Below are 24,491 nucleotides of genomic sequence, written 5' to 3'. Positions count from 1 at the left end.
CTCATAAGGGAGATGTTCTACTCCCTTAATCATCTTTGTAGCTCTGCGCTGGACTCTCTCAAGCAGATCCCTGTCCTTCTTGAACTGAGGGGCCCAGAACTGGACACAATACTCCAGATGCAGCCTCACCAATGCAGAATAGAGGGGGAGGAGAACCTCTCTTGACCTACTAACCACACCCTTTCTAATGCACCCCAGGATGCCATTGGCCTTCTTGGCCACAAGGGCACATTGCTGGCTCATGGTCATCCTCCTGTCTACCAGGATTCCCAGGTCCCTTTCTCCTACACTGCTCTCCAGCAGGTCAGCCCCCAACCTGTACTGGTGCATGGTGTTTTTCTTCCCCAAATGCAGAACTCTACACTTGCCCTTGTTGAACTTCATCATGTTTCTCCCCGCCCAACTCTCCAGCCTGTCTAAGTCCCTCTGAATGGCAGCACAGCCCTCCGGTGTGTCAGCCACTCTTCCCAGCTTGGTGTCATCAGCAAACTTGCTGAGGGTACATTCTATACCCTCATCCAGGTCGTTGATGAAGATGTTGAACAACACCGGTCCCAGTACCGACCCCTGAGGGACTCCACTAGTCACACACCTCCAACCAGATTCTGCCCCATTGACTACAACTCTCTGACTCCTTCCTTTCAACCAGTTCTTGATCCACCTCACTACCTGATCACCAAACCCATACCTGATCAACTTATCTACAAGGATGCTGTGGGAGACAGTGTCAAATGCTTTACTGAAATCAAGATAGACCACATCTACCGCTCTACCATCATCTATCCACCTAGTAATTTCCTCATAGAAGGCTATGAGGTTAGTCAAACATGATTTACCCTTGATAAAACCATGCTGACTGCTCCTGATGACCCCCATATCCTTGATATGCTTGGAGATAGTGACAAGAACAAGTTGTTCCATCACCTTTCCAGGGATGGAGGTGAGGCTGACCGGTCTATAGTTACCCGGGTCCTCCTTCTTGCCCTTCTTGTAGACTGGAGTGACATTTGCTATCCTCCAGTCCTCAGGCACCTCTCCTGTTACCCATGACTTACCAAAGATGATGGAGAGTGGCCTAGCAATGACCTCCGCCAGCTCCCTCAGCACCCTTGGGTGCATTCCATCCGGACCCATCGATTTATGGATGTCCAGATTACTCAGCTGGTCCCTAACCCAATCCTCATCTACCATGGCAAAGTCCTCCTTTATCTTGACTTCTTCTGGGGCTATATGAATCTGGGGCTCATGGGGAAATCCTGCAGGAGTAAAGACAGAGGCAAAGAAGGCGTTCAGCACCTCTGCCTTCTTTATATCCTCTGTCACCAGGGCTCCCACCTCATTCCTCAGTGGGCCAATATTGCCTCTAGTGTTAGATTTGTTAGCTATGTATTTGAAAAAGCCCTTTCTATTATCCTTAACCTGTCTTGCAAGGTTAAGTTCCAAGGAGGCCTTAGCTTTCCTAATTAGAATCATAGAATCATAGAATCCTAGGGGTTGGAAGGGACCTCGAAAGATCATCTAGTCCAACCCCCCTGCCAGAGCAGGGTCACCTAGAGCACATCACACAGGAAGGCGTCCAGGCGGGTTTTGAATGTCTCCAGCGAAGGAGACTCCACAACCTCTCTGGGCAGCCTGTTCCAGTGCTCTGTCACTCTTACAGTAAAAAAATTTTTCCTGATATTCATCTTAAACCTCCTATGCTCCAACTTGTATCCATTACCCCTTGTCCTATCACTGGTCTTCACTGAAAAAAGCTTAACTCCATCGTCTTGACACTCACCCTTTACATATTTGTAAACATTGATGAGGTCCCCCCTCAGTCTCCTTTTCTCCAAACTAAAGAGACCCAGCTCCCTCAGCCTTTCCTCATAAGGGAGATGTTCCACTCCCTTAATCATCCTTGTGGCTCTGCGCTGGACTCTTTCAAGCACTTCCCTGTCCTTCTTGAACTGAGGGGCCCAGAACTGGACACAATATTCCAGATGTGGCCTCACCAATGCAGAATAGAGGGGGAGGAGAACCTCTCTTGACCTACTAACCACACCCTTTCTAATGCACCCCAGGATGCCATTGGCCTTCTCAGCCACAAGGGCACACTGCTGACTCATGGTCATCCTCCTGTCTACCATGACCCCCAGGTCCCTTTCACCTACACTGCTCTCCAGCAGGTCAGCCCCCAACCTGTACTGGTGCATGGTGTTTTTCTTCCCCAAATGCAGAACTCTACACTTGCCCTTGTTGAACTTCATCAGGTTTTTCCCCGCCCAAGTCTCCAGCCTGTCTAAGTCTCTCTGAATGGCAGCACAGCCTTCTGGTGTGTCAGCCACTCCTCCCAGCTTGGTGTCATCAGCAAACTTGCTGAGGGTACATTCTGTGCCCTCATCCAGGTCGTTGATGAAGATATTGAACAACACCGGTCCCAGTACCGACCCCTGAGGGACTCCACTAGTCACAGGCCTCCAACTAGATTCTGCCCCATTAACTACAACTCTCTGACTTCTTCCTTTCAACCAGTTCTTGATCCACCTCACTGCCTGATCATCAAACCCATACTTGATCAACTTATCTACAAGGATGCTGTGGGAGACAGTGTCAAATGCTTTACTGAAATCAAGATAGACCACATCTACCGCTCTACCATCATCTATCCACCTAGTAATTTCCTCATAGAAGGCTATGAGGTTAGTCAAACATGACTTACCCTTGGTAAAACCATGCTGACTGCTCTTGATGACCCCCATCTCCTTGATATGTCTAGAGATAGTGCCAAGGACAAGTTGTTCCATTACCTTTCCAGGGATGGAGGTGAGGCTGACCGGTCTATAGTTACCTGGGTCCTCCTTCTTGCCCTTCTTGTAGACTGGAGTGACGTTTGCTATCCTCCAGTCCTCAGGCACCTCTCCAGTTACCCATGACTTACCAAAGATGATGGAGAGTGGACTAGCAATGACCTCCGCCAGCTCCCTCAGCACCCTTGGATGCATTTCATCTGGACCCATCGATTTATGGATGTCCAGATTACTCAACTGATCCCTAACCCAATCCTCATCTACTATGTCCTCACCTATCTTGACTACTTCTGGGGTTATATGAATCTGGGGCTCATGGGAAAAGCCTGCAGGAGTAAAGACAGAGGCAAAGAAGGCATTCAGCACCTCTGCCTTCTTCATATCCTCTGTCACCAGGGCACCCACCTCATTCAGCAGTGGGCCTATATTGCCTCTGGTATTAGCTTTGTTGGCTATGTATTTGAAAAAGCCCTTTCTACTGTCCTTAACCCGACTTGCAAGGTTAAGTTCCAAGGAGGCCTTAGCTTTCCTAGTTGCCTCCCTACATTCCCTCACAACATTCCTATATACCTCCCAAGTGACCAGTCCCTCCTTCCATGATCTATAGATTTTCCTCTTCCACTTGAGTTTCCCCAGCAGTTCCTTTTTTAACCACGCTGGTCTCCTAGCTCCCTTACTAGATTTTCTACCCATTGGGACACACTGATGCTGTGCTTGCAAGAAGTGGTCCTTGAATATTGTCCAGCTATCTTGAGCCCCTTTACCTTCTAGCACTCTGTCCCATGGGACTTCCCTTAACAATTGGTTGAGGAGGCCGAAGTTTGCTCTGTAGAAGTCCAGGGTTCTGGTCCTGCTGGAAATTCTGTTCCTCCCACACAGGATCCTGAACTCCACCATCTCATGGTCGCTGCAGCCAAGGTTGCCATTGACCACCACTGCTTCAATAAGGCCCTCCTTGTTGGTGAGCACAAGATCCAGCAGCGCTCCTCTTCTAGTCGGCTCATCCACCATTTGCATTAAGAAGTTGTCATCAATGCATTGGAGGAACCTCCTAGACTGTGAAAGGCTGGCTGTATAAGTCTTCCAGCAGATATCGGGATAGTTAAAATCTCCCATGAGGACCAAGGACTGCAGTTGTGAGGCTGCTTTCAGCTGCCTGTAGAAAGCCTCATCAACTTCCTCATCTTGATCAGGAGGTCTGTAGTAGACCCCCACAACTGTGTCACCCATACTACCCTGTCCTGTAATTCTTACCCACAGAATTTCAACTCGCCCCTCATCAGCCCCTGTACAAAACTCAATACATTCTAGTTGCTCTCTCACATAAAGAGCAACTCCACCACCTCGCTTCACCGACCGATCTTTCCTAAAAAGCACATAGCCATCCATGGCCACATTCCAGTCGTGTGAGCTGTTCCACCATGTCTCTGTTATTGCTACCAGATCATAACCCTTAGACCGCACACAGACCTCTAACTCTTCCTGTTTATTCCCCATGCTGTGTGCATTGGTGTACAGGCATTTCAGGAAGCAAGTAGAGCACATCGGTGGGACTAAATCCTCCTTAGCCCATCCTCCTACAGGCCCTGGTATGTTCCTCTTGGGCTTGTCCCTAACAGACCCAGTTATCTCCCCTTCCCCCTTCACATCTAGTTTAAAGCTCTCTCAATGAGCCCTGCTAAGTCCTGCCCCGAAAGCCTTTTCCCCCTCTGGGACAGGTGCAGCCCACCCGCCACCATCAGGCCAGGTGTCTCATAGAGCAGCCCATGATCAAAAAAGCCAAAGCCCTGCCTTTGGCACCAGTCTCTTAGCCATTCGTTCATCATTAAACTCTTCCTGCTTATCTCTCCACCCATTCTTGCAGGAGAATTGCCTCCCTACATCCTCTGACAACAGACCTATATTCCTCCCAAGTGACCAGCCCCTCCTTCCATGATCTGTAGATTTTCCTCTTCCACTTGAGTTTGCCCAGTAGTTCCTTTTTTAACCATGCAGGTCTCCTAGCTCCCTTACTAGATTTCCTAACCATTGGGATGCTCTGATCCTGTGCTCGCAAGAAGTGGTCCTTGAATGTTGACCAGCTATCTTGAGCCCCTTTACCTTCTAGCACCCTGTCCCATGGGATTTCCCTTAACAGTTGATTAAGGAGGCCAAAGTTTGCCTTGTGGAAGTCCAGAGTTCTGATCCTGCTGGGTATTCTGTTCCTTCCACACAGGATCCTGAACTCCACCATCTCATGATCACTGCAGCCAAGGCTGCCATTGACCACCACTGCTTCAACAAGGCCCTCCTTGTTAGTTAATACAAGATCCAGGAGCGCTCCTCTTCTAGTTGGCTTGTCCACCATTTGCATTAAGAAGTTATCATCAATGCACTGGAGGAACCTCCTAGACTGTGAAAGGCTGGCTGTGTAAGTCTTCCAGCAGATATCGGGGTAGTTAAAATCTCCCATGAGGACTAGGGCCTGTAGTTGTGAGGCTGCTTTCAACTGCCTGTAGAAAGCCTCATCAACTTCCACATCTTGATCTGGAGGTCTGTAGTAGACCCCCACAACTGTATCACACACACCAGCCTGCCCCTTAATTCTTACCCACAGACTTTCAACTTGCCCCTCATCGGCCCCTGCACAAAACTCAATACATTCTAGTTGCTCTCTCACATAAAGAGCAACTCCACCACCTCGCTTCGCCGACCGATCTTTCCTAAAAAGCACATAGCCATCCATGACCACATTCCAGTCATGTGAGCTGTCCCACCATGTCTCTGTTATTGCTACCAGATCATAACCCTTAGCCCGTACACAGACCTCTAACTCTTCCTGCTTATTCCCCATGCTGCGTGCATTAGCATACAGGCATTTCAGGAAGCAAACAGAGCACTCTGGTGGGACCAAATCCTCCTCAGACCACCTGCCTTCGGGCCCTGGTACGTTCCTCTTGGGCTTGTCCCTAACAGACTCAGTTTTCTCCCCTTCCCCCATCACGCCTAGTTTAAAGCCCTCTCGATGAGCCCTGCTAAGTCCTGCCCCAAAAGCCTCTTCCCCCTCTGGGACAAGTGCATCCCACCTGCCACCATCAGGCCAGGTGTCTCATATATCAGCCCATGATCAAAAAAAACCAAAACCCTGTCTTTGGCACCAGTCTCTTAGCCATTCGTTGACCTGTAACCTCTTCCTATTTACCTCCCCACCCATTCTTGCAGGAGGAATGGAGGCAAACACTACTTGTGCTCCAGACCCCCTAACTAGCCGTCCTAGGGCCCTGAAGTCTCTCTTCATTGCCCTTACGTTTCGTGTAATGATTTCGTCACTGCCAACCTGAAAAATCAGCAGTGGGTAGTAATCGGAGGACTCTACAAGATTTGGGAGTTTCCTTTTAACATCCCTAATCTGAGCCCCAGGGAGGCAACAGACCTCCCTGTGGGATGGGTCCGGTCGACAGATGGGCCCTTCTGTTCCCCTCAGAAGGGAGTCGCCCACCACAATTACCCTCCTTTCCTTCTTGATTGAAGAAGTCCTAAGGACTCGGGGTGACTGACGAGTCCTAGGTGCTTCATTAGATAAGTCTACTCCTTCAACTTCATTTTCTTGTCCCTGAATTTCTAAGGCCTCATATCTATTGTTCAAGGGCAATTGGGAGGGCGGAAGAGGTTGGGAGGATTTTTTCTTGCCTCTACGAGGTCGGACCTCCTTCCATTCCTTCATATCTCTTAAGTCCTCTGCTTCTGTCCGGTGACAGGAGGGGAGGGGATCCGTCGCTTTCTCAACCTCCTCAACCTCTTGCATCTGCCCCTGCCTCAGGGTACAACTCCACCAATCTATTTCTCTCTCACATTCTCTAATGGTCCGTAGTCTTTCAACCTCCTCTGTCAGTTCAACCACCTGCCTGAGGAGATCGTTTACTTGTTCACACCGCACACGTGTTCTCACTGTCTCCCTCTGATACCAGTGCCAGGCTCAGGCATTCACTGCAGCCAGAGACCTGCACGGCTGCGTGCCTGCTTGGGAGCTCCGTCTGAGTCCCCACATTCTTCTTCACTATGGTTTTCGGGCGCGTTGCGACCATGATCTATCTAGCTACTAGTTTGCCTGTCTTGCTATGAGAAGGCACCCACTGCTCCCTGCCTGCCCTCGCGCCTGCCCTCGCGCCTGTCCTCGTGTCTCCCCTCTGGAAGCTGCTGCTGCTCTCTGCTCTGCACTGCCGCGTGCTCAGAGGAGGCTGCCAAATGGCCGCTTTTTAAACCTTGCCGCCGTTCACAGCCACGCCTCCTGCCACATCAGCCTCCCTTTCTCTCAGGATTCCCGCTCAGACTCGGTTGGATGAGGCTTTGTGCAGCCTGGTCTAGTGTGAGGTGTCCCTGCTTATAGCAGGGAGGTTGGAACCTGATGATCTTTAAGGTCCCTTCCAATCTTAATCATCCTGACCTTAAACTGGGAACTGCTATATCACAGGTTTTTTTGTTCCTTGGGCAAGATGAGTAGATCTAGAATTATATAAGGAGAGAGAACCAGGACAGGTATCATTGGACCTGAGTTTTATCTGTCTGTGTCTGTAACTGTGTGGTGAAGTCAACACATTGGAGAGAAGGGAAGCCATCCAGAGGGACCTTGACAGGCTCAAGAACTGGGCTTGTGCAAACTGCATAAAGTTCAACTTGGCCAAGTGCAAGGGTCTGCACTTGGATCGAGGCAATCCTATGCATGAATACAGCTTGGGAGGAGTAAGGATTGAGGAGAGCTCAGAGGAGAAGGACTTGGGGGTAGTGGTGGACCCAAAGTTTAACATGAGCCATCAATGTGCACTTGCAGCCCAGAAAGCCAACCGTATCCTGGGCTGCATCTAAAGAAGCATAGCCAGCCGGTCAAGAGAGGTGATTCTCCCCCTCTATTCTGCTCTTGTAAGACCCCACCAGGAGTACTGTGTCCAGTTCTGCAGTCCCAAACATAAGAAGGACATAGAACTCCTTGAGCGTGTCCAGAGGAGAGCCACAAAGGTGATCAGAGGGCTGGAGCACCTCCCCTATGAAGACAGGCAGAGGAAGTTGGGGTTGTTCAGCCTAGAGAAGAGGAGGCTCCATGGTGACTTTATAGAAGCTTTTACAATATCTGAAGGGGGCCTACAAGAAAGCTGGGGTAGGGCTTTTTACACAGGTGTGTAGTGACAGGACAAGGGGCAATGGTTTGAAGCTTAAAGAGGGGAGATTCAGGTTGGACATAAGAAAAAGTTATTTCCTGTGAGGGTGATGAGAAGCTGGAAGAGGTTGCCCAGGGAGGCTGTGGATGCCCCCTCTGTGGAGGTGTTCAAAGCCAGGTTGAATGGGGCCTTGAACAACCTGATCTAGTGGGAGGTGTCCCTGCTCATGCAGGGGAGTTGGAACCAGATGATCTTTAAGGAACAGGCTGCCCAGAGAGGTTGTGGAGTCTCCTTCACTGGAGACATTCAAAACCCACCTGGACACATTCCTGTGTGATGTGCTCTGGGTGATCCTGCTCTGGCAGGGGGGTTGGACTAGATGATCTTTCAAGGTCCCTTCTAACCCATAAGTTTCTGTGATTCTGTGATTATAGGGTCTGATTTGGATTTGGTTGGCCAATCTTTTTCATTTTCAGGTATGGCTGCCCACATTTTCCCCCATGTATGACTAATCATCTTTTGGATCTCGCCCTTTTCCTCCCTCTTCTTCTTTGTCATTTCTTTGTTGCAGAGTAAGGTCTGTTTAGTTTTCTAAATGAGAATCATAGAATCATAGAATCTTAGGTGTTGGAAGGGACCTCGAAAGATCATCTAGTCCAACCCCCCTGCCAGAGCAGGGTCACCTAGAGCACATCACACAAGAACGCATCCAGGTGGGTTTTGAATGTCTCCAGTGAAGGAGACTCCACAACCTCCCTGGGCAGCCTGTTCCAGTGCTCTGTCACTCTTGCAGTAAAAAAATTTTTTCGGATATTCACCTTGAACCTCCTATGCTCCAATTTACACCCATTACCCCTTGTCCTATCACTGGTCATCACTGAGAAAAGCCTAACTCCATCTCCCTGACACTCACCCCCTACGTATTTGTAAACATTAATGAGGTCACCCCTCAGTCTCCTCTTCTCCAAGCTAAAGAGACCCAGCTCCCTCAGCCTTTCCTCATAAGGGAGATGTTCTACTCCCTTAATCATCTTTGTAGCTCTGCGCTGGACTCTCTCAAGCAGATCCCTGTCCTTCTTGAGCTGAGGGGCCCAGAACTGGACACAATACTCCAGATGCGGCCTCACCAATGCAGAATAGAGGGGGAGGAGAACCTCTCTTGACCTACTAACCACACCCTTTCTAATGCACCCGAGGATGCCATTGGCCTTCTTGGCCACAAGGGCACATTGCTGGCTCATGGTCATCCTCCTGTCTACCAGGACCCCCAGGTCTCTTTCACCTACACTGCTCTCCAGCAGGTCAGCCCCCAACCTATACTGGGACATCGTGTTGTTCTTCCCCAAATGCAGAACTCTACACTTGCCCTTGTTGAATTTCATCATGTTTCTCCCCGCCCAACTCTCCAGCCTGTCTAAGTCCCTCTGAATGGCAGCACAGCCTTCTGGTGTGTCAGCCACTCTTCCCAGTTTAGTGTCATCAGCAAACTTGCTGAGGGTACATTCTATACCCTCATCCAGGTCGTTGATGAAGATGTTGAACAACACCGGTCCCAGTACCGACCCCTGAGGGACTCCACTAGTCACACACCTCCAACCAGATTCTGCCCCATTGACTACAACTCTCTGACTCCTTCCCATCAACCAGTTCCTAATCCATCTCACTACCTGATCACCAAACCCATACCTGATCAACTTATCTACAAGGATGCTGTGGGAGACGGTGTCAAATGCTTTACTGAAATCAAGATAAACCACATCTACCGCTCTACCATCATCTATCCACCTAGTAATTTCCTCATAGAAGGCTATGAGGTTAGTCAAACATGATTTACCCTTGATAAAACCATGCTGACTGCTCCTGATGACCCCCATATCCTTGATATGCCTGGAGATAGTGACAAGAACAAGTTGTTCCATCACCTTTCCAGGGATGGAGGTGAGGCTGACCGGTCTATAGTTACCCGAGTCCTCCTTCTTGCCCTTCTTGTAGACTGGAGTGACATTTGCTATCCTCCAGTCCTCAGGCACCTCTCCTGTTACCCATGACTTACCAAAGATGATGGAGAGTGGCCTAGCAATGACCTCCGCCAGCTCCCTCAGCACCCTTGGATGCATTCCATCTGGACCCATCGATTTATGGATGTCCAGATTACTCAACTGATCCCTAACCCAATCCTCATCTACTATGTCCTCACCTATCTTGACTACTTCTGGGACTATATGAATCTGGGGCTCATGGGGAAATCCTGCAGGAGTAAAGACAGAGGCAAAGAAGGTGTTCAGCACCTCTGCCTTCTTTATATCCTCTGTCACCAGGGCTCCCACCTCATTCCTCAGTGGGCAATATTGCCTCTAGTGTTAGTTTTGTTAGCTATGTATTTGAAAAAGCTCTTTCTATTATCCTTAACCTGACTTGCAAGGTTAAGTTCCAAGGAGGCCTTAGCTTTCCTAATTGCCTCCCTACATTCTCTGACAACATTCCTATATTCCTCCCAAGTGACCAGCCCCTCCTTCCATGATCTGTAGATTTTCCTTTTCCACTTAAGTTTGCCCAGCAGTTCCTTTTTTAACCATGCTGGTCTCCTAGCTCCCTTACTAGATTTCCTAACCCTTGGGATGCTCTGATCCTGTGCTTGCAAGAAGTGGTCCTTGAATGTTGACCAGCTATCTTGAGCCCCTTTATCTTCCAGCACCCTGTCCCATGGGATTTCCCTTAACAGTTGATTGAGGAGGCCAAAGTTCGCTCTGTGGAAGTCCAGGGTTCTGGTCCTACTGGGTATTCTGTTCCTTCCACACAGGATCTTGAACTCCACCATCTCGTGGTCACTGCAGCCAAGGCTGCCATTGACCACCACTGCTTCAACAAGGCCCTCCTTGTTGGTGAGCACAAGATCCAGGAGCGCTCCTCTTCTAGTTGGCTTGTCCACCATTTGCATTAAGAAGTTATCATCAATGCACTGGAGGAACCTCCTAGACTGTGAAAGGCTGGCTGTGTGAGTCTTCCAGCAGATATCGGGGTAGTTAAAATCTCCCATGAGGACTAGGGACTGCAGTTGTGAGTCTACTGTCAGCTGCCTGTAGAAAGCCTCATCAACCTCCTTGCCTTGGTCAGGAGGTCTGTAGTAGACCCCCACAACTGTATCACCCACACCAGCCTGCCCCTTAATTCTTACCCACAGACTTTCAACTCATCAGTCCCTGCAAAAAACTCAATACATTCTAGTTGCTCTCTCACATAAAGAGCAACTCCACCACCTCGCTTCGCCGACCGATCTTTCCTAAAAAGTACATAACCATCCATGGCCACATTCCAGTCATGTGACCTGTCCCACCATGTCTCTGTTATTGCTACCAGGTCATAACCCTTAGCCCATACACAGACCTCTAACTCTTCCTGCTTATTCCCCATGCTGCGTGCATTAGCATACAGGCATTTCAGGAAACAAACAGAGCCCACTGGTGGGACTAAATCTTCCTTAGACCATCTGCCTTCAGGCCCTGGTACGTTCCTCTTGTGCTTGTCCCTAACAAACCCAGTTTTCTCCCCTTCCCCCTTCACATCTAGTTTAAAGCTCTCTCAATGAGCCCTGCTAAGTCCTGCCCCAAAAGCCTCTTCCCCCTCTGGGACAGGTGCATCCCACCTGCCACCATCAGGCCAGGTGTCTCATATATCAGCCCATGATCAAAAAAACCAAAACCCTGTCTTTGACACCAATCTCTTAGCCATTCATTGACCTGGAAACTCTTCCTATATACCTCCGCACCAAATCTTGCAGGAGGGATGGAGGCAAACACTACTTGCGCACCAGACCCCCTAACTAGCCGTCCTAGGGCCCTGAAGTCACTCTTCATTGCCCTTACATTTCTTGTAATAATTTCATCACTGCCAACCTGAAAAAGCAGCAGTGGATAGTAATCAGAGGAACCCACAAGATCAGGGAGTTTCCTTTTAACATCTCTAATCCGAGCCCCAGGGAGGCAACAGACCTCCCTGTGGGATGGGTCCAGTCAACAGATGGGCCCTTCTGTTCCCCTCAGAAGGGAGTCACCCACTACAATTACTCTCCTTTCCTTCTTGATTGAAGAAGTCCTAAGGACTTGAGGTGACTGATGAGTCCTAGGTGCTTCACTAGATAAATCTACCCCTCCAACTTCATTTTCCTGTCCCTGAATTTCCAAGGCCTCATATCTATTATTCAAGGGCAATTGGGAGGGTGGAAGGGGTTGGGAGGATTTTTTCTTGCCTTTCCGAGGTCGGACCTCCTTCCATTCCTTCATATCTCTTAAGTCCTCTCCATCTGTCTGGTGACAGGAGGGGAGGGGGTCCGTCACTTTCTCAACCTCTTCGATCTGCCCCTGCCTCAGGGTATGACTCCACCAATCTATTTCATTTTCACAATCTCTAATGGCTCTCAGTCTTTCAACTTCCTCTGTCAGGTTAACCACCTGCCTGAGGAGATCATTTACTTGCTCACACCGCACACATGCGGTGTCACTGGTTCCCTCTGATACCAGTGCCAGGCACAGGCATTCACTGCAGCCAGAGACCTGCACGGCTGCGTGCCTGCTTGGGAGCTCTGTCTGAGTCCCCACATTCTTCTTCACTATGTTTTTTGGCCGCGTAGTGACCATGATCTATCTAGCTACTAGTTTGCTTTTCTTGCTGTGAGAAGGCACCCGCTGCTCCCTCCGTGCCTGCCCTCGCGCCACTTCCTGTGATGGCTAGCTGCCGCTCTCTGCTCTGCGCTGCCGCGTGCTCGAAACCCAATGCTTTGGGTTGACTTTACTCCTCCTCAGAATTGGGGTGAAAAGAGGAGTGTCTGGAGGAACTCTTAGATGAACTTTTGGAGGAACTTTTGGATGTACCTTTAGAGGAGGGTTTGATTGCTGGGGCCAATTGGTTTAATCTCTTGCTCATAATATTGACGGCATCTGTTACCTCTTGTTTAAAAGAATCTAAGTTTTCCTTTAGTTTAGTCACATTAATACAGGTGGCTGAATGGTGCTTGGAATTCTGAAGCTGATTATTTCCCCTTGTTTTAAAAGCAACTTTCTTTCCCAGTTGGGAGTTTATCTTGGGTTCCTCCTTTTGATCAGAATTCGTATTTGTCACCTCTGTGTCACTTGTGTCAGTGTACGAGTCAATGTCTGAGTCAGTGCCTGCAAGTGGCTGAGATGTTGCACTGCTGCTTGTTGTGGGCATCTCTTCCTCCTCCTCAGTTGATGAGCTTGTCTCATCAGCTTCTTAATTAGACTGGGTAAACAACAAGTGCTCCTCCCTCAATTTTATGCCATGTCATCCCATGACTTGTTTCAGCTCTTCCTTTTCACACCAGATTGTGTACGCCAATGTGAGGGAGGCTACTACATTGGAATAGTCATAACCCTTTTTCTTGATCACTCTCTATTGATCCTTTTCTAATTGGGATTTATCTTCTATAATTTTCAACTTTTGCCATATATGGTCCAAACTGTTATTCAAATAATATCTCTTCATCATATCAAGAAAATCCTCCAAAGTAATATAATAATGAGCAACTAAATGCTCATAAAATTGAGTTATTATCAGGCATTTTTGGAAGTTGTAACCAGGAGGAGGTAGGGGGCTGCTAGGTGGGTTTTCATGTTTGCAGGAAAAGAGGTCCCAAATTCCCACTCTGGCAGTGTGTGCCTTAGGTTTTTTAACAGGTATCCCACTCATGACACCAGAAATATAAGGGTCCAAAACCAGAATAGGATGGGGTTTGAGCAGTTAACCCATCCCCCTTAGGCTTTAGTGGATACCTGCTGAAACACGCCCTCCCCCCCCCATGGGTAGTACGCCCTTCTGCTCAAAAAGGGAATGAGGACACGGAGTGAGGGGTTTATATGTGTTGATACTTTACAAACAAAACAGAGGTGTACAAACATATAACTATAGTACAAGCCACTCATAAGGAGAAGAAGATTGTTATGATAAAGGGAGGTGATTTAGAACACGTCAGTTCCCCTCCGCTGGGGTCGCCGTTGTGCGTGTGAGTACAGGAAATGAATTCTATAGAGAGAGAGGAAAGCAGGGAAGATTCGCGGATGGGGTTCTTACACGCTGAAGGTAGCAGAAGTGACATCTCCTGGGCTGGAGGGCAGCAGGCACGGAGCATGTGGGCAGCAGGCATGCACCACATGGGCAGCGGCTCCCTCAGGGCAGCGGTCCTGGCTGGACTCAGCGCTGCGCTGTCCTCGGCTCGGCTCCGGCTGGGCTGCAGGCAGAGGTGCAGTGCAGCCCCAGCTCCGCTGGCAGCAGTTCCCAGCTCCAGCTGGGCTTGGCGCTGTCCTCGGCTGCAGGCAGAGGTGCGGTGCAGCCCCGGCTGGGCTGGCTCCGACAGCGGCGGCTCCCTCGGGGAGGTGGTCCCAGCTGCAGGCAGGGATCTCAGCTCTCTGTTCTCAAAACAACAGTTAGATTTCAGCCTTTATTCCACCCCTGGGGTCCCACAAAGATCTGACACACTGCAGCACAGTAGTGTTGTAATCGGCAATATCCAGCCAGGAAAAGAATTTAGAAATTAATCAATTTATTTGAGGTAGATGAGCAAACAGCGCTGGGCGGCCGAGATCCAGTGCTGGGCAGCCGGAGAGTCTGTGCTCTGCCAACGGCGCGCCTGCGGCTCTGCGCTGGGGTCCCTTTTATACAGTTCTTTTTCCCACTGTTCGGGGGGTCCACCCCTCTCGGAAAATTCCATCCTTGTCCCACCGTTTTTGGGAGGTCCACCCCTCTCTCGGAAAATTCCATCCCTTTTCCCGCCGTTTCGGAGGGGGGTGGTCTGTCTCTCTCTCGGAAAATTCCGTTCTCTGCGTTGTTGTTGTTCTTCGGGACTTGCACAGTCAATCAAGATGTTGTGTAACTTACAGTTCTATCTACCTGATATGGCGGTCAGCATTTAGCATTAAATAACAAGGTATACCTTCCAACATTAACCATTACATAACAGAACATAACTACAAACATTTAACAAACATTGCAGCTTAACACCCAGCCACACACATTCGCATTTGATCAGCAAATTAAATTCCTGATTCACCTATAACAAATTCCCCTCTTTTCTTTTTATATTCTTAATTTGCTTATCAAATCTTGAAACAGCTTCCTTGGCGGCTCCAAAAAAAAATTCTTTACTTCAGTTAGTTTGTAATGTTACTGTCACAACACTTTCAGCTGTACAGTTTCTATTTGGTTTCAGATCGGGGCGTGGTACAATCCTTTTGTGTCCAATTAGTCCTTAAAAACTTATCCCTGTGTGGAGGAGTCCAGGAGGAAGCAATGGTAACACATTGCCAATATCAACAATAATATTGTTTGGGACTATTGCAATACCCTTTTCCTGGACATAGATAATAGGGGATCTGGTGCAAACATGGTTCTATGGGTACTAAGTCACAGAGTGAGGCAACGAAGCCGGGAGGGCCTGCAGTAATATTTTGTCTAATTATATGAGGAACCTTCCATCTCGCAAGGATCCATTCATAAGGTTGATGAGGATTATTTCCCTGTATGCCAATTATCCAAACGAAAATAAGCCAAACTCCTGTTTCACATTCAAATTTCGTTCCACCTCTCATCACCATGGGAGCGAACACAGCTCTTCTCATCAGGCCCAGCATTATTAACCTCCACACTTTTACCTCTCTGCCTCCTTCGTCTACTCCTTTGCAGGGAGCAACGAGGTATATTTTCTTCTCGGCAGCAGTGGTATTCTTCAGGAGTTCCTGGCGCCTTGTTGTTATGATTTCTTTCCCTGCTTGGCTCCTTACGGTGGCATTTAAGAGGTTCCCTTAAATTTATTGCAATTCCTGATACTCCAGGCCTCTCCCAATTTCCCCATTCCACTCCTCCTCAGTAATGTCCTGAAAGTTTGCAAATATTATTTGCTTTTCACAAAACTGCTTAATAATTCTGGTAGATTTTACTCCTTTAATATGATGAACTAGAGTGATTAGAAAGTACCTCAAAGGAGCCAACTCAAAATGGTCTCTATTTTCTAACACATATTGTCCCTGTCCCCCGTGGTTCTCATCAGGCTGACCATTGGATTTTGTTCACTGTTTGTCTAATATTCGTTGCCAAGACTGAAATATTGTGTCATTTCTAAATTTCTGATCACACTGTTGGCAAAGGTATGAGCGTTACAAAACTACCCCATTTTACCCATAGGATCCCTTTACAATTCCCACATAAAATTTTGACCCAAAATGTACAGCTTTTATCCCCACAACGACAAACAGTCCTTAAAGCTATGTAAAGAAACTGTTTCCTAATCCACAACATAGGAGAACAAATGTTAAAACACACTTTCAAGTAGATGATAAAACTTAATGCTTCATTATCAGAAAGCTACCTGGCTTTTAAGTATATAACAAAAAGTTATTCCAAATGACATTATGACTTAAAGAAAATCAAGGCCAACAATCACAGAACTTCGAGTCAGTCTCTTTTCTTGCTATTTGTTAAGTTCATTATTTAAACACAAGATTGTTTTCTTAATTTAATATACATACTTATACAATGGCCTAAATTAAGGCATAATCCAGCTGGCTGAAATGTTCAATGAAATGTCTCTGTTGCTCTTTATTGGTTCAGAGTACTACTGACAAAAGTGACGTAGTCCATTAAAGAGGAGATTGAAACACAGATGTCTTCAGTGCTGCTACTTTCCATTAATGGTGATTCATAAACTAAATGTAGTGCAAGGCTTCAAACTCCACAAGCCTTTCAAGAAACTCAGCATTAAATCGATTTATCAGAGAGGGTTTGAGGCTTTAAGCAGAAACTGCTAAAGCCACAGTGTGGTTTTACAGCAAGTCTTTACATTCTAGAGAAAGAATACTGTCCACCCATTGGGAAACAGATAAAACCAGAAATTATCTTAGAACAAAGAAAACTTTTGGAAGACTTAATCAAAAAGACAATGGCTGAAACTTAACAGATAGACATTAAAAGAGCTCTTCAGAATCCAACTCAACATGCCAACTGGAGACTCTTAATTTACAGGCATTGCCTCTGGCCGTGTTGCTATAATGATACTTCTGTAAATGACATTCTGGGCTCTCAAGTACTCTGCTTTTATGTAATTTGGAATAATATTCTAGAATCCCATTTCAGTTTTAATGTGAAATATTTGAGGCTTTTTTTTTGGACTGCAACTTAAGCATAGAAGAGACACCTTTGATAAAGTCAAATGTTCTTACGTGGAATAAATAATAGGGAAATCACATAATTCTTCCATATATACTAAAGTTAATGCATAAAGGACTCAATCATATTACACAGGAAAATGCACAATTTTAGGAAGTCAAAGACCAATGAATTGAATTGAAAGTAACTCCAGCTGCACCCCAAACCGTTTTAAATTTACAAATTTAGTATTTGACAATGTCATGTAGCAAGAGGTGCAAAACAATAGGTCAGATCACAGCCTCAGGCCATGCTTTGGCTTCTCTTGAGACAAAGTGTGAATGAGGCAGCTGCTTAGATACTGTGAAGCAAGCAGCTTCAAATTACAACTGACTATAGCACCATACAGTGCTCCTTTGGAAATGAAAATACCAGATTGTTTTCTTCAAAATTTGAAATTGAAATTATATTCCTTAAGAAATTAAAAGTAGAAGCTCAAAATCCCAAACATATTAACTTTTACTGTTTTGCTTTAACATTTCCCCACTGAAAATACTGCCTATTTAATTTTTGTATAGTTCTACTACCTATTTTCTTACATACTTGGTTTGTATTTTATTTCTAAAGCACTAAACATTTTTAATATTCTTCTGCTTGCAGACAGTGTTCTTGTGACAAACTACTTTCAGAGACCATCCCCAGACCTCATACAGGTGCTTGGAAAGCTTCCTGTAACTCCTTTCATCCTGCTTTTTTTAAACTGGTTCTCTCAAGCGTTGCAGCAGACTTGTTCAATGCTTTGCCTTCCTGTTAACCTGCACCATGCCAAAGCAGCAAAACAGTCACACAAGTACAGAGTACTGTGTAAATAAGGACTCTTAACACTACCCTGGTGTTGCCTTTCAAAAGGCGTGGCGACCTGGCTCAGGAACGGCACGGCGACCAACCCCAGGCCGCTCGGTCCATCAGCACGCAGACACCAATGTGGTGGACAGCAAAATGGCGTTTATTAACATGTGACACAGCATTATATAGCTCTGGGTTTGCAGCGTCACTTCCGTCCGCTTACATCATAGATAAACCACTATTGGTTGTCCGGGGAGGAGCTCTGTCTTTCCGCACAACGCGACATCCTCCAACCACCGGACCCCCAACCACCCACACCCTGGTATAATAAAGATGGAACAATCAAAGGCATTCACTAATAAATGATCGCTGAAATCCATCAGAACCTTTGTAGAGAACCATATTTCATGAAGATGTTTAAGTGTGTGTCTGCACCGAAGCAGAACACTCCTTGTTGGATTTTTATGATCAGACTTCCAATCAGCTATCAGTCAACCATTTGTTTGCCTTTTGTTGTAGGATGTTCTGTATATTATGAGGGGTATACACCCTTAATCCTCCCCCAAAGGTTCTCTTCCCAGCCTCTTCCACTAATAAGGCGGTGGCCACTATTGCCTGTAAACATGTAGGCGGGTTTCTTCTGTCCTGCCCATTCTTGTGTTAATACCCCATAAGCTGTACCATTGTCTGCATTCACAAAAAGGCAAAACGGCCCTAGGATGCCTGGTAAAATTAGTACAGGAGCATTTACTAAATCAATTTTCAATTCCTCCAAATGTTTTTCATCTTCACTATCCCATTTTAATAGCCCTTTCCAGATGTCCCTCCCTATGGCAATAGAAGCATTTCACATTCTTTAATACATGTCTCAACATTTCAGGTCCATGTTGAGTCTCTTAATATCTTTCTCCCACTTCCTGTGAATTCTTTCGCCTTTCATGTTCCCTTCCTTCCTTCTGCCCTTCTCTTACTGCTGTTACCAATATTCTTGCCTGTTTCCTTTGACTCTCTTCCTCTCGCCTCACATACACTTTCTGAGCTTCTCACAATAACTCATCCAAACCCTTTTCTTGCCAATCCTTAATTCTTTCCAATTTCCTTCGAATATCTGTCCAAGATTTGGCTACAAATTGTGTTTTTAATAAAGCCTGTCCCACGGGTGTGTCAGGATCTAGTCCTGAGTAAAGCTGCAAACTTTTTCTTAGCCTTTCTAGCCACTCTGGGGGGTTTTCATCTTTCTTCTGATGTTCACTGAAAGCTTTATTGATATTCTGACCTCTTGGAACTGATTCCCGGATTCCCTGGATAATCATATCTCTTAAATCTTCCATGTTATTTCGATGTGCTGGATTTTGGTTGTCCCAATCGGGCCGTTGTGAAGGCCATTTATTATCCGCACCGGGTCCCTGTTGATGTCTTTGATCCCAGTTTCTCATTCCTGCCCTCCTAATCATCTCTCTTTCCTCAGCTGTAAACGATATTCTCAAGATTGCATGTATTTCATCCCAAGTATACGTATTCCGGCCAAGAAACTGATCTACTCTCTCAGACACTCCCAGAGGGTCTTCTAATAAGTTTCCCATTTCCTTTTTAAACTCTCTTACATCCCCTGAATTTAGAGGTATTGACACAAATCCTACCCCTGGCTGCGGACCTCCCATTGCAATTTCTCTCAAAGGAAAGAGGTGATTTCCTGATCTTTCCTGCTCCCTGGTTTGGCTCCTAGTAACCCTCCTATTTTCTCCACTAAGATGGTGCATGGGAGGTAATGAGGGTAAAGAGTCGTGCTCCTGAGGAGAAGAGGGGGTGACTTCTGAATCCCTTGAGACAGGACAACTGGGGATCGGTATAGGAGCAGGGGGAAGAGGAAGGTAAGAAGGGGGTGACATTAGTAGTAATTCCTCCAATTCCTTATTCCTTTTCTTTGTACCCTTCACCCCCAAAGGGTATATAAAAAGGTTCTAGTATCTGATCGAATCCACAAACTTGCATACTCACTTTCCTCCAGGCTATGAGGTTCCTTGCTGTTAACATAAATATTCAAAGCCTGGTATATCCAATCCTCAAAGGATCCAAATACTGGCCAATACAGATGATCTCTTCTAATCTGCCTTCCACCCCACACTACCATACAAAAATGCACCATTTTATCTCTACTCCTTCCTTTCCTAGAGGGCCAATCTTTCAAATGTTTTATCATTAGCCCTAAAGGACTACCTGGAGGGATAGCTGGCAACCCTCCCTTGAAACTGATCTTCCTATCAGTTCTACTTAACTTCTGTCCCATCCCCCGACTGATCTTCTTATCGGGTATCTACTTATCAGTACTGATCTTCTTATCACGTAACTAGTCGGTCAGTCTCTCTGTGGACTAACCTATCAGTCTCTTCCATGGACTGATCTTCCTATAGGGTACCTACCAGCCTCTCTGTGGGCTGATCTACTAGTCTCTCCGTGGACTAGCCTTCCAAAAGTGCCTTCTCTCACACACCAATTGCTTCCCCTCGTTCGTGGCTCACGCCCTCGTGGGCAATGAGAACCGCACTACTAGAAGGTCAGCACTCGCTTCGCCCTGATAGGACGTCTCAGTCATTCACACTTCCGGGTATCCGTATTCCCCGACCGAACGGAATTCGCTTACCGGTATGTACTCTTCCCTGAGTCTGCGTTCGGATCTTCGTGCTCAAAAATTATGAGGAACTGCAGTATCTTTTAGTTCTTTGCTCACTTATCTCACGGTTCGGAATACAGGATTTGGCTCGACCGCTCCAGACCCCAAGACCGTCCAAAGATGGGGGCGCCCTCGCATGGGCAAGAACTCCGGCCAAAGTGCCTGTATACGAGTCACGGCACCAAACTGTAATCGGCAATAACCAGCCAGGAAAAGAATTCAGAATTTAAGTAATTTATTTGAGGTAGGTGAGCAAACAGCACTGGGCGGCCGAGATCCAGCGCTGGGCGACCGGGGAGTCTGTGCTCTACCAACGGCGCACCAGCAGCTCCGCGCGGGGTCCTTTTTATACAGTTCTTTTTCCTGCCGTTCCGGAGGTCCACCCCTTCATCCTTTACCCGCCGTTTTTGGGAGGTCCAGCCCCCTCTCGGACGCTTCCCGCCGTTTCAGGGGGGTCCAGCCCCCTCTCGGAAAATTCCATCCTCTGCGTTGTTGTTGCTACTCTCCAGGACTTGGGCAGTCAATCAAGATGCTATGTAACTTATGGTTCTGTACATCAAGGTTATACAACCCATAATTCTATATACCTGATATGGCTGTCAGCATTTAGCATTACATAACAAGGTATAACTTCCAACTTTAACCATTATATAACAGAACATAACTACAAACATTTAACAAACATTGCAGCTTAATACCCAGCCACATACATTCACATTTGATCAGCAAATTAAATTCCTGATTCACCTATAAGAGGAAGATATGTCGTAAATACACCAGGTAATATGTATGTATGAAAGCAATAATAGAGAGGGTGGTCACAAGCCCAAAGCTCTCCCGTGCGGGTTAACAAAAGTGAGTGCAAGTGAGGGGCCAATGACACACCTGGGGGGGAGAGAACACATTAGAGATGAAAGGTTTGAATGGTGATGTTGTGCTCACGTCCTTCTGGAGCTGGGGGGGGTGAGGCGAGTTGTGGCAGCAGTGGCAGATCCAGCGTAGTTGGCACCAGCGGCAGGGACAGCAGGGGTGGCGAGGCTGCAGCAGCTGCTGCCTTCATCCTTCTGGTGCCTCTGGCAGCTGAGATACCATTTTACTGGGCGCACAGGGAACGGCTCTTTTTGGCGTTTGGGCATGGCACGGGTGGCAGGGCCACTCACCTCTATTGCCCTGAAGAGCCTTCTTCCTTTTCTTCTTCTTTCTTGATGATCTCAGGAGCACTGGAGAGGCAAGGAATCTGACGAGCCATTTTTCTCAGTGGACCCGGGTCTTGTGGCAAAGTTAGAGCCTGTGGTGGTCTCAGCAAGGGCTGCTTTCAGCTCAGCTCCTTTTATTTGGTTTTCCTTCTACTCTCTCTTTTGTCTTTTCTTCTCTTTGTACCAACAGCAGCTGGCAATGGGTGTGCTAACAACCCACAACAATCCTCTTTATTGGCATTTATTGCTTTTGCAGTCTTAGACTGCTGCTCCCAGGCCTACGTGCAGCTCGTGATGAAGTCCCGGCTGCAGCCCCTACCCCGCGGTATTGCCACCATTTCTCCTTTATTTTATTTTTTCTGTTACATCCCTCTATTACAGTCAATTTCAGTGAGAGACATACTCTTTGGGAGGCCAGTTCTCCACAGTGAGTGAAACAGTTATGTGGTTGAGGGGGACTCTCCCATTGAAGCCACAAGGTTTCGAACTACAGCCCCTTTGCTATCCAACAACCCTTGTATGTGGGGTACTGGGGGCAGCAAGGAAGCATCCCTGCCTGGGGGAAAAACAGAGTGGATCTTGCCCATCACCCAGTTACAGGAGAGATACTATTCTCTCCCCAAAAAAAGGATTCAAGGACTAATTTAACTCCTATTGACAAGGTGAGACTTAGGTCATAATGCGTATATTGATTGGTTCTTTACAGATTAATTATGTTTATTAATTAGGAAGAAGATAAAAGAGATGCCCAGTGCTCACTTCACATGTAAATTCACCAGGTGAATTCACACAGGCTTTGATCCTGGCCTTTATTGCGCTTGCACAACCATATGGGAATGTGAAAGGGAAATAGACTGGTGGAGCTGCACCCTGCCATCCTTAGGGAAAAGGCAACAGGTGGTAGCTCCACGAGAGGTAGAAGATCACCAGCCCTGTGGTCACCAGGCAGAAGGACAGGAACTAGGAGAGGACAGGGGCGGGGGGAATGGAAGCACGTCCCTGCTAGGGGTAGCAGGAGAGTTCTCGCTGGACCCTCCCCACATTTCCAGGTGCCCTTACAGAACAGATACAGGGCTCTGCAGATAGGGGACCAGATAAACGGGGATGCTGAAGAAGCCCCATCAAGGGAGCTGCCCAAGCAGCCAGCTCAACACAGTAAGACTGCTTCTAAGAAGCTGCTGAAGCAATCAGCTCCTCATATTAAAACTGCTTCTGAGAAGAGCAAGAGGAGGGTGATAGTGATAGATGATACCATTCTGAGGGGAACTGAAGATCCCACATGCTGGCCAGACCCTTCCCACAGGGAAGTCTGCTGCCTCCCTTGGGCCAGGGTAAGTGATATAACTAGAAAACTTCCTGGTCTGATATGGCCCTCAGACTATTACCCTCTTTTGATCTTTCAGGTAGGTAGTGATGAGGTGCAGAAAAGAGGTTTGAGGGTAATAAAGATTTCAGGGCATTGGGACAACTAGTCAAGGGCTCGGGTGCACAAGTTGTGTTCTCCTATGTCCCTCCAGTCTTGGGGAATGATGAATGGGTTAACAAAAAGACCACACAGATCAATGCCTGGCTCCAAAACTGGTGCTACCAATAGGACTTCAAGTTTTTTGATCACAGTTTGATTTACAAGACACCTGGCCTGCTGGCATTGGATGGGAAGACCCTGTCCCACAGGGGGAAAAGGGTACTAGGGCAGGAGTTAGTGGGGCTTATTGATAGGGCTTTAAACTAGGTTGGAAGGGGGTGGAGGATAAAGCCAGGCTTACTACAGATTAGCCTAGGGGTGGTGTGCCAGGAATGAAATCAATAACCCAGCTCAAGTGCATTTACACCAATGCACACAGCATCGGAAACGATGAAGAGCTGGAAGACCTGTGCTCAAACACAGGGCTCACTAACAGGTTAGTAACCACAGAAGTGGTCAGATCAGCTAGTCAGGCAACCTTGCTGGAGGCCCAGCCTAACTGCCTTTATACAAATGCAGACAGCATGAGGAATAAACAGGAGGAATTAGAGATGAGGGTGAGCCTGCAGGGTTATGATTTCATTGGCATCACTGAGACCTGGTGGGATGACTCCTATGACTGGATCATCTGAATGGAGGGTTACAAACCCTTTAGGAAGGATAGACGGGGAAGATGGGGTGGGAGTGTTGCCCTCTATGTCAAAGACCATCTGGAATGCATGGAGCTATCCCTGGGGACGGATGAGGAGCCAACAGAGAGTTTAAGGGCTAAGATTAAGGGAAAGAAAGGCAAAGGGGACATCATGGTGGGGGTTTGCTACAGGCCATCTGAGCAGGAGGATAATATAAACAAGGCACTATATAGACAGATAGGAACAGCTTCACATTCACAAACCAGGGTGCTCATGGGAGACTTCAACCACCCTGACATCTGTTGGAAGAACAACTCCGCAAAACACAAACAATCCAGGAGGTTCCTGGAGTGCAAGGATGATAACTTACAAGTAATGGAGGACACAACAAAGGGAGGTGCTATGCTGGATCTTGTCCTCACCAACAAGGAAGAGCTGGTGAGGAATGTTAAGCTCAAGGGCAGCCTAGGTTGAAGTGACCATGAATCAGTGGAGTTCAAGATCCTTAGGACAGCAAGGAGGGCTCACAATAAGCTTACTACCCTTGACTTCAGAAGGGCAGATTTCAGCCACTTCAGGGATCTGCTCAACAGAGTGTCTTGGGATAACA

This window comes from Apus apus, chromosome 1 (assembly GCF_020740795.1).
Source record: "Apus apus isolate bApuApu2 chromosome 1, bApuApu2.pri.cur, whole genome shotgun sequence".
NCBI classification, from domain to species: Eukaryota; Metazoa; Chordata; class Aves; order Apodiformes; family Apodidae; genus Apus; species Apus apus.
Note: the sequence above shows the minus strand (reverse complement) of the source record.